Source organism: Squalius cephalus (assembly GCF_949319135.1).
Source record: "Squalius cephalus genome assembly, chromosome: 11".
NCBI classification, from domain to species: Eukaryota; Metazoa; Chordata; class Actinopteri; order Cypriniformes; family Leuciscidae; genus Squalius; species Squalius cephalus.
This window is the reverse complement of record NC_137132.1, coordinates 878,074-890,307: the sequence shown is the minus strand read 5'-3', so window position 1 is coordinate 890,307 and position 12,234 is coordinate 878,074.

The following is a 12,234-nucleotide window of genomic DNA, read 5'->3' as shown; positions in this document are numbered from 1 at the left end:
TGCTTCGCCCCAATATAGTCCCAAGTCAGTATCTGCCTAGGAAATCGCCTAGTCTTAATCTGATTAGCCACACAAGGCTGAAACAAATATATATATATATATATATATATATATATATATATATATATATATATATATATTGTTGTTTTTATTACACATGTTTGCCTTTTATGGGTACATAAAAGGCAACATTACATACAATTCACAATTTAAAAAAAAAAAAGTAAACTTTGAAAGGATGCATGAAAGTTGAAAATTAGCCAAGTTGGCTAAACTGGCACATTTACATAAATGTTTATTAATGTGCACTGTCCCTGTAACCTTAAACTGTATAAAAAAATAATAAAAAAATTAAAAAAAAGGAGTTTTTATGTGCAGTTGCTACTGTTAACAAGAATTCATTGCACAGAATTGATAAATAATAAATTATCCTTTTAACTTATCTTCTAATTAACATTTTGAAACACTGTTAATAACCATGTACCTGTAATTACCTCCCTCCCTCCCTCCCTCCAACACACACACAACACAACACAAACTTTGTGTGCCATTTTAAGCTTGATGTGAGTAATTCATTCTGACAATTTGTGGCTTACCCTGACAACCCTTTTCCTGAATGTCTACTGTAGTCATGTTCTACACCAGAAGTACTTTTTCTGGGGCGTCCAGCTGTCAAATGCCATCTTGAACCAGTCTTGGTTGATCTCCGGGCCACTGCTGTTGGCTGGCAGCCAATAATGGGACCTGGTCGTCTAGCAGCTAGTCTTAACGTCTTAGCATCCCTTTACCAAAACAGTAAAATGCCAGGACCAGTTGTGTTGGGTTGTGCTGCATCTTTTCAAGCTGATTGGCCATTGTAGTCCTGGCATCACTGTAGTTTTCAGCCAGTTCACCAAGTAGTCCAAGCATCCTCCTCACAGGAGATTGAGGTAGAGATGCTGTTTAACAAGAAAACAAGAAAAACAATTAAATTGCCACAACCAATACAAATAAAATAGCAACAAACACTTGGACCAGGAAACAAAAATACTCCAATTTACATTTTACAGTTTTCTAATAGCTTGATATATAGTTTAAATAACTTTTTTATACAGAAATAAATGGTTCCTAATAGGGATGTAAACAGTTAATCGATTATCGATTAAATTAAATTAATTGTCGGCTAATTGAACATTGCGAACATGATACGAGATTCTCGCGGGCGGCGAGAGACCCGACACAAACCTGAGGCGGCAAAAAAGAAACCAAACATGAGGCGGTCAAAACGGAGTGGAGTGTGGGAGCATTTCAAATTTGAGGCGAAGGAGGACGAAAAGTGCCACCATTGCGCATATGCTTCAGTTATTGTGTGAGAGAGATCTCAGGACTGGTGGGAGCATACTGGCTTTAAATATTGGCTTTAACGAGGAGCAGTGGGTCCGAAATTTTGTTGTGTCAACGTTTGGCCACATTCCTCTCCTACGACGACACGACGTTTTGTCGGGTCATCCGTCCCTTTGCAGATGCGCGTCGGGGTTTCTCTCGTCATTAAACCGCGGAGACGTTGCCTAATGCCTCAGAAAATCCGATCTGCCTGTTTACATGACAGTCGGATTGGCACATATCCGATTTATTTCCACATATGAATGAGGCCTGAAACCGATCTCGATATATCCGAATGCATGCGTTTTTTTCCTGTTTACACTATCATAGTCTAGAACACATCGGATCTGTGTCACATGTGAGCAAAAAATCAGAATTTGGTCACATTTCACTGACAGTGTAAACGAGGGACGCCCTCTAATTTTTCTGTCACCTTCCTCAGGGATGATTTAAGTTGTGTTCAGTTCTATATTTGAAGTTTCCAGGTCTAGTAATCTTACTGTTACCTTTCTCAGACCAAGGGAGATTATAAGTGCTGCTGCTGCTAATGTTTCAAGTTTTTCATTCAAGTAGTTTACCAGATAGATTATTATATGTAGGCTTAATATTGTAGGCTAAGCCTACCCATGTAGATTTTTATTTAAAATTTATTTTATGTTGCTTAATGTTTCACATGCAACAGGTGAGCCAGTGCACAATTATTTTTTTATGTATTTTAATTTTCTGTGCATAATTTATTTTGTTAAACTACATAAATGCCATTATCTGTACCGTATCCCAACTGTTATAATAAAACATCAATTGAGCAATATAACATGCATTTTTATTCAGTAGCCTATAAGCAATATTTTGCTTTTTATGTTAAAGACACTATTGATACAGTGAGAAATTTACATTCTCAGGAAAATAGCCGCTTATTAGTTAATCGTTAATCGATCGATAAGGTCAATCAATTAATGATTAATGAATTAATCGATTATTTACATCCCTAGTTCCTAATAAACATTTAGACCCAAAACTTGAATGCCTCAGAATGCCTTTATTAACCCACTAGAGTCGTATGGATAACTTTTATGAAGGATAGATGCGCTTTTTGGAGCTTCAAAAGCTCGGACACTATTCAATGCTATTACAAAGCTGGGAAGAGTCAGGATATTTTTAATAACTCAGATTGTGTTCGGCTGAAAGAAACTCAGCCCTCATTTCAGGTGTTGTGACGAGAAAGTTGATGGAGGTGATGTTGTAATTTTGCACCACTGCTGCCTGGTGTTTGCTGGTGCCCCACTATGGCCAACTGGACATGTGCAGAGATCCAACAACATGTCCACGGTATAGGTGTGTCCTGATGTGGAGGATTTCACCTCAAACTTCTTCTCTCCAACCTAACTCTGACATGAAGACACATTTGCAAAAAGATCTGACAATTTTATAATCATTCATATTTAAAATGATTCTTCACCTGAGAAATATCAGACGCTTTAATATTACTTTCTGTAGCAGGGAACCTTGAGCGCTGGAATGCCTCCCAATGGCCAAGAGCAACGTCTGTCACACGTGCCTCATAGTACATCTCTAGTCGGCTGATGAAAAGCTGGAATAATTGAGGGAGGTTGAATGCTTTTGTCCTTTGAAGTATTTTGTCTTTCAAAACACGCATTGCAGCCTCCACATAGTTGTTTGTTTGGTCGCCACGTGTTGGCAAGTCTCTCCTATAGCTAAGAGCCCAACTCTCACGTCGATTGTAAAGAACCCGTAGATAGGTCAGGAACTTCTTGTATCTGTAGCGAGATGAGACAAATAATCATTTCAAAACAATAAATCCCTCAAAACAGGCTTCTGGAGAGTGAACATATCAGAAGTACTAATAAAATATGTATGCTACTTCTACCAGTCTACTATTCTCTCTACCTGTTGGTCAAAGGGTTGTCCAGGGCTTGCTGGTACATCAGTTCAACTGTACTCGTCTCCCTGGCATAAAGCATGTCTTTTACTATGCTGAACAGTGTCTGCCTGTCCTTCATCTCAATGTTGTGTTCTTTGTTCCACAACCACCTCCACACAGCTTGCAGAAGATGAACTATGCAGAGCAGCCGTGTGGCTTCAGGAAAGACCTGGGATAGAGCTCCCGTTTCTGCGTTTGAGTCTTCTGTAAGAAACACACAAGGCCTGCCTCACCTCGCCCTCCAAAGGCATCCTTCGTCAATAAGGTCTTCAGCAGCTTCAGTCCCTCACTAACTGTCCTCTCATCCTCTGACTGGGTTATCACTCTCCCAAGAGGAAGACCACCAGCACAAGTGTGTGTGAGAAGCAGAAACACCCTGCAGTTCTCCCGGTCCATGTTACCAGATGAATCAAGAAAACACATTTCTCCACTATTGGAAAGGCTGTGTGTTGGTTTCATTAATGGTGAACAAATGGCTACTAGTGGTGTTAGCTGAGGCATATTCATATGTGTTTTTCAGAAGTGCCAGAGCTGATGTAGGGCTGAGCCCAATCTCAAACAACTGAGTAAGGGTTTCAGTCGCCTTGACCCCCACATCTCTGTGCCTCAGTGCCTCCGCAACAAAGATGTAGCGAACATTATGCATTTTAAAACAAAGATGCACTAGTGTTAACGTAGGTATTCCCCAGTCTGCTCGGGAACCGATGCTCTCGAGCCAAATATGGTTCTTTCAGTGAGTATATGGCTCGACGGCAGGAGAAAATAAACCATTTTAAAACTTTTTTTTTTCAATAATCAAAGGAAGTGTGTCGATTCAATTAAAAAGTCACATATTACATATTGTAAAATATTACATAATTCATTGATGCCTGTTTGTCATACAATTCACTGACCAATAATCATCTGGCACAACACGTTCAAATTTCATTGGACAATGTGAAGTGAAGCGGTAATTTTCGATTTATGAAGCGATCTAAATCTGCTTCGTTGAAACAATGGATGTTAATTGTCTATAAAGCACTGCACAAAACCAGCACCAAAAGTAGCATTAATGGTAAGTAGTATTCAAGTCACTTGAATTTATTTAGTCTATGTATATTGATACACCATTTACCATTTGATCAAACTATTATAGTTGGTTAAATGAAGGCCAGCTAGCCTATTATGTGAAGTGTAGGCTGACAACAACACGCGAAATGGTGACGTGAAAGGACTTTATTATTTTAACATTTTTGATAATTATGCAGCAATAGTATGTACAGTACCGGTCAAAAAATTTGACACATTATTTGTGTTTTTTTAATTTGATCATAAAATTAAAAAGAAAAAAAAAAACAATTTAAAATAATGGTTTTCTATTTTAATATAATTTAAATTATAAATTTAATGCTGTGATCAAAACGTCTCGGTTACGTATGGTAACCCTCGTTCCCTGAGTCCAGGGAACGGAGACGCCTCGTCGGGGGAGTTCCCCTGATGAATTGGGATCCCTTTCGTCAGCAGGGAACTCCGACGCCTCGTCGGGGGAGTTCCCCTGACGAATTGGGATCACGCTAGGGAGACCAATTGCCTTCGAGTGAATTAAAACGAGCCAATGAACATTGGCATGCAAAGTTTGCATTCCGCGGCCCGCCTACCAGTGCGGGTATAAGGCGGAATCAAGCGCATACACAAACGCTTTTCGCTGAGGAGCCGAACGGTGTCCAGTCCTCCGCGAAGGTACAGCAGCATGGCGACGGGACGAGGCGTCTCCGTTCCCTGGACTCAGGGAACGAGGGTTACCATACGTAACCGAGACGTTCCCTTTCGTCAGCAGGGAACTCCGACGCCTCGTCGGGGGAGTTCCCCTGACGAATTGGGATCCCTACCAAAACGCCATGGTGCTGGCCCCTTCCAGCGCCCAGCTAAGCTACAGCCCTGCAGCAGTTTCCAGAAATTTTGCGGGAGCTAGCTAGGGAATCACACTGCTGTTCCGCAAGACCCAATCAGTGGATATTGGATAACACTGGGAAAGCGTGCCCGACCTCAAGGATATAATAGGGGAGGGAACGCTGCGGAAGCTGAGGCAGCCTAGAGGAAGGCCCTCAAATACACACATGTACTAACCACGTAGGGTAGTGAAACATATGGCAGTCCTTGAAGGTAGTCCCAGTCCAGAGGAGTGAGGAGCGTACTCAACAGGGACGACAGAATGAGTCTGTCAAGGGGAAGACACGGCTGAACTGCACGTGGCAATCATGGGTCGCCGCAGGGACCACTGGAAAGGCACCCAGTCTACTAACAACTCCTTACTGAAGGTAGCAGACCTGGTGCCAGGCGGTCCGCAACGCCTGACACCGGAGGGGGTGATGGAGGAACTCACGAGGTTAGCCGTTTGTTGGGTAACCAACGGAGCGAAAGACGCACGTATCCGCTCACGGAATGGCGTCGCAAGCCGACACACCTATTCCCTCTAATTACTGGCCATAGCAAGTACTCGGGAGGAAACAGGTTCCACACGTAGGCTATAAAACCTAGCGAACGTGTTCGGTGTCGCCCAGCCCGCAGCTCTACAATGTCTGTTAGCGAGGTGCCTTGTGCCAGAGCCCAGGAAGCGGCAACACTCCTAGTGGAGTGAGCCCGCAACCTGGGTGGGCAGGGCTCACCCTGGGACTCATAAGCCCTGGTGATAGCATCCACTAGCCAGTGGGCTAACCTCTGCTTGGAGACAGCCTTCCCCTTCTGCTGGCCTCCGTAACAAACAAAGAGCTGATCTGAGGTCCTACAGCTTTGCGTTCTGTCTATATAAACCCGGAGGGCCCGGACGGGACAGAGAAAAGCTAGGGCTGGGTCTGCCTCCTCCTGGGGCAGCGCTTGCAGGTTCACTACCTGGTCCGCGAAGGGAGTGGTAGGAACCTTGGGCACATATCCGAGCCGGGGTCTCAATGTAACATGAGAAAGGCCAGGCCCGAACTCTAGGCACGATACGTCGACCGAAAAAGCCTGCAGATCCCCTACCCTCTTGAAGGAAGCCAATGCTAACAGGAGCGCTGTCTTAATGGACAGGATATTAAGCTCAACTGTCGTCAAAGGCTCAAAAGGAGGACTTTGGAGCGCTCTAGCACTAAAGTTAAGTCCCAAGAGGGTACAGGGTGCAAATCGCGAGGTGGATTTAGCCTCCTAGCACCCTTGAGGAATCTGATGACCAGGTCGTGCTTCCCCACGGACTTACCGCCAACTACATCGTGATGTGCAGCTATTGCGGCAACATACACTTTGAGAGTGGAGGGAGACAGCCTTCGCTCCAACCCCTCTTGTAGGAAGGAGAGCACGACTCTGACCGGGCAAGTTCGTGGGTTCTCCCCGTGGGAAGAACACCAGCCGACGAACAGGTTCCACTTCAGAGCATAGAGGCGCCTCGTAGAGGGGGCTCTAGCTGAAGAGATGGTATCTACCACTGCCTGTGGCAGGCCATCTAGAACCTCCGCGTCCCGTCCAGGGACCAGACATGGAGTTTCCAGAGGTCTGGACGCGGGTGCCATAGAGTGCCCCGTCTCTGAGAAAGAAGGTCGTTCCTCAGAGGAATCGGCCAAGGAGGGGCTGTCGCGAGGAGCATGAGTTCTGGGAACCAAGTCCGGGTTGGCCAATACGGGGCTACCAAAAGGACCTGCTCCTCGTCCTTCCTGACCTTGCACAGTGTCTGTGCAAGAAGGCTCACTGGGGGGAACGCATATTTGCATAAGTCCCGGGGCCAGCTGTGTGCCAGGGCATCTGTGCCGAGAGTTCCTTCGGTCAGGGAGTAATACCACTGGCAATGGGTCGTGTCCGGAGAGGCAAACAGGTCTACCTGTGCGGCTCCGAAGATTCGCCAAATCAGCTGGACCACCTGGGGATGGAGTCGCCATTCTCCCGGAAGGGGAGGCTGACGTGAAAGCTCGTCGGCCACACAATTGAATTCCCCTGGGACATGAACGGCATGAAGCGACCTCAGATGCTTCTGACTCCATAGGAGGAGGTGGGAGGCGAGTCGCGACATACGACGGGAGCGCAGACCACCTTGTCGGTTGATGTACGCAACGGTCGCAGTGCTGTCCGTACGGACCAGTACGTTCTTGTGTCTGAGAAACCCCTTGAGGCGACACAAGGCCAAGCGTACTGCTTGCAACTCTAGGCAGTTGATGTGCCAATGCAGCTGGGGCCCCGTCCACAGACCCGAGACTACATGCCCTTTGTACATGGCCCCCCAACCCTTGGCAGAAGCATCTGTGAATACCACAGCATGCCTGGAAACCTGGACTAGGGGCACACCGGCCCGTAGAAACACAGGATCCGACCAAGGGGTGAAGGTTTGGCGACAGTGCGGGGTGACTTTGACCCGGAACGTGCCGCTCTGCCACGCCCACCTCGGGACTCGATCGTGAAGCCAGTGCTGGAGCGGTCTCATATGCAACAGACCGAGCGGCATTACTGCGGCTGCGGCTGCCATATGCCCCAGGAGCCTCTGAAATTGTTTCAGTGGAACCGCTGACTTGCCCCGAAAAGACTTGAGGCAGTTGAGCACTGACTGGACGCGTTCCTCCGTGAGGCGCGCAGTCTGGGCGACCGAGTCCAGCTCCATACCGAGATAAGAGATCCTCTGCACAGGGGAGAGTTTGCTCTTGTCCCAGTTGACCTGAAGCCCCAACTGACTGAGGTGCCGAAGCACCATGTCCCTGTGATCGCACAACACATCTCGCGAGTGTGCCAGAATGAGCCAGTCGTCGAGGTAGTTGAGAATGCGAACGCCTTGTTCTCTCATGGGAACAATGGCCGCCTCCGCGACTTTCGTGAAGACACGGGGCGACAGGGCCAGCCCGAAGGGTAGGACCTTGTACTGATATGCTCGACCCTCGAAAGCAAACCGAAGAAATGGTCTGTGTCGGGGAAGAATCGAGACATGAAAGTACGCGTCCTTCAGGTCGATCGCTGCAAACCAATCCTGGGGACGGATGCACTCGAAAATGCGTTTCTGCGTGAGCATCTTGAACGGGAGCTTGTGCAGGGCCCGATTCAATACTCGCAGGTCCAGGATTGGCCGTAACCCACCGCCTTTCTTGGGTACAATGAAGTAAGGGCTGTAAAACTGAATGTGCAGGGGTAGTGAGAGAGGAAAAACTTCTGCAGATTTAGGCATGTTTGGCTTGCCATATTGGCACCAAAATACTTCCATACTGCCAAACTTTTTCACACACATCTAGGCACTTTAGACCCAGGAAGTGTGGCTGTCAAGTCTGAACCTTCAGCATGAGAACACACCATTACAGTAGGAACTCAGCATCATTTTCAGAGTATAACAGCCCTCTCTCCGATGTAGCAATCGACATCTGTCCTCCCCTGGGGCCCCGAATGAAATGCTTGGTCCCTCATGATAAGGACCAAAAACCCATTCAAAGCCTCGACGGCACACAGCACGCTGAGCGGCTCAAGCCTTTACGAGAAAGGGGAGGCGAACAACGTGCCGACGTGGTCATGCACTCATGAGAGAACATGAACCACCCATGAACGCCGTCTCAACACACTGATTAGGCATGTGAAACAGCGATCATGGCCGTCAACCAGGCATGCAAGACAGTGAACGTGGCCATCGCTGGCACACGGCACGCTGAGCGTTCAAGCCCTCAGGCAAGACGAACAACGTGCCGACGTGGTCATGCTCTCATGTAGAGAGCACAAACCACCCACGAACACAGTCTCAGCATGTTTGTGACGCGCTAGAGGAGTGGGAAGCTCGTGAGGGTCTTTCACCTGGCGAGACATTCCGCACTGTAACCCTCAGATCACCAATGTTATTTGCCAAATTAGCCCTCTCCTGGTGCACCAGAAGAGAACTAGATCGGGAAACAAGCAAAGGGACTCACCTCATAGAGGTACGCGAGTCTTGATCTTGACCACGCATCTTGAGTGCCGAATGATGCCGAGCGTGCCTGAATTTAAGTCACAAAAAATAGTGATATGATCTGAACAATATATATTTTCAAGGTGGTTCTTGTGAATGCAGTTTGCATGAATTATTGATGTTATAATATTAAGTATATTATTGAGAATTGTTTTATGTAAAGAGATATGATAAAGATCATATTTCAATTTGCACACAGCTTTTTTATTATATATTTTAAGTCATAAAAGTAAAATGACAATACGGAAAAGACGTGTGCAATTAAGCACTGGTGAAAACAGAAAATAAATATGCTGTCTATCCATAGGTGAAAATATAAAATAAATATATGTCAATCCAGAGGTGAAAATATAAAATAAATATATGTCTATCCAGAGGTGAAAATATAAAATAAATATACTGTCCATCCAGAGGTGAGAACTAAATATGCTGTCTATCCAGAGGTGAAAATATAAAATAAATATATGTCAATCCAGAGGTGAAAATAGGAAATAAAATTGCTGTCCATCCAGCGGTGAAACCGGAAATTAGCGGCGAAACGGAAATGACGGAGAAAATGGAAATGACGTAGGCTGTCTATCCACTGGTGTCCAGCCAGTGGTGTCTAGCCGGAGGTGAGTCTGCGGGGCTGCAGCTGGATGCTATTGAAAACGCTCGGTTTTTATGGGCGTGTTGCATTGAAGACTTGGAAGTAAACGCCCACTGCTGTGAGTGGTTAACAGTTGGACTCTTCTGTGACTGATTAGACACGTACACATAATTATTAGATATCAAACGATCTGTAACAATGCAATACTAGCCTATCAGATTATTATTATTTTTTAAATAAAAATTTTACTCACATAAGTGTGTTGCACCATTCCTGTCAGATCCAATATAGAAGGCACAGCACCGTTTTTTAATCTTAATCGGTCTGCAAATCCAGTCTCGACCTGTGTCTTGTTTACAAAACAATCCTCAGTGAAATGAAGCGAACAAACGGACAATGTTTTACCCACATCAGCTGGAACGTCATTAAAAATAAAGTTTAACCATGCATTCCTATTGGAATCCAGAGGAAGCTTATGCAGCGACTGTCTTATTCCACAACCAGGCACTACACAATATTTTGTAAACGGCATGTTTTATTGCTCGATAGCTAGATCCGGTTTGTCATCACGAGGTAGGCCTATCATCCTTCTGCAGTTTGTGCCAATCCACTCAATCTGAACGGCACACACACACATGGACACAGTATGAATGACCACGGGACTTCACTTCCACAGCAAAATGGACATGCGGTTGACATATCACACAAGGACAATGATAGCACCACTCCGCCACAACAACCTCTGCTCACGGACACAATCTCAGCTGAGCTCTGCCCACAGAGAAACACATCAGAACTGCTTGAAGATTCAACACCCAAGGACGACTTCCTGGAAAACAGCCAGGGAAGCCAGGACAGCATATCACAACCTCATATAACACCAGAGCAACAACACCTTTCACCAGACACGCTATCCCTCTCTCCAGCATCGCCACTACTGTGTTTCTCACAGAAAATGGAAGAACTGGTGCATGCTGGAACCAGACTATCCCACTCTTTTGCAAGCCCCCAGATACCAACCAAAAAACGACAGGCACCATTACCACCCGCACCAAAGCCTGCGGGCCCAGCTCGCCCTCCCCCTCCTGTGAGAGCTCTTCGGCCTCTACCACAACGCCAGGGCCCACACCCTCCTCCATCTGCTCGAGGTGAACCAAAAACAACTGATACCAGCTCTCAGTGATGTGTTTTGGGTCCCCGCTCTGATAACAGTAACTTTCTCAAATGTTTACAGAACAAGCGGGAACCCAGTGTGCCTGTATCTTTCTCTATTGCTGTTCTATTACAAGATAGAAAATCTAAGGCCTTAAATAGCCGTGCAGCAAACCTAACTAATCTGGTGCCTATTACACGTCAAAGTAAGATTGATGTGGGGACAAAAAGTAAGACTGTTAAGTTAGCACTTTTAAACATTCGTTCACTTAAAAATAAATCACTTCTAGTCAACGATTTAATAACCACAAACAACCTGGATTTTATGCTTCTAAATGAAACCTGGCTAGAAGACAGCTACAGTGCAACAATCCTCAATGAAGCAGCCCCCCCTAACTTTACTTTTATGAGTGTCTGCAGAGCTGTTAAGAGAGGTGGGGGTCTAGCTGCTCTTTTTAAAGATATCTATCAATGTAAGCAAATATCATTTGGGAATTACCCTTCTTTCGAATATCTGGGTATTGTGTTGAAAGGTGCTCCACGCATTTTACTTATCATTATTTACAGGCCTCCAAAATACTCTCCAGCCTTTGCTGAGGACTTTACAGAACTGTTATCAACAATTACCTCAGAGTTTGACTGTTTTGCCATTGCAGGAGATTGTAACATTCACATAGATAATGCAGAAAACAATATGGTAAAAGAAATCAAAACTGTTTTAAAAACTTTTGATCTGACTCAGCATGTACATGGACCCACACACAATCGTGGACACACTCTAGATTTACTTATCAGTAAGGGTCTAAACATTTCATCGATTGTTATTAAGGATGTAGCACTGTCTGATCATTTCTGTATTTTCTTTGATATATTGATCTCTCCTGCCACTGAAGCTAGATCTGTGTCTGTCAAGAAGAGATGCTTAAATGAGAACACTAGTGTACTATTTATGAAGGCTATATCCTTAACACCAAGCATATCTGCAGACTCTGTTGATTTTCTCCTTGATTCTTTTAACTCAAAAGTTAAAAGTGTAATTGATGATATTGCTCCTGTTAAAGTCAGGAAGAAGAGTGGCAGACAAAAAGCACCTTGGAGAAACTCAACAGCAGTGCAAAATATGAAAAGACAATGCAGAAAAGCAGAGCGCATGTGGCGGAAGACAAAACTTGTAGTCCATTATAACATCTACAAAGACAGCCTTCATGCTTTCAATATGGAACTAGGCAAAGCTAGACAGACTTTCTTCTCAAATATTATAAACAGCAATTTAAA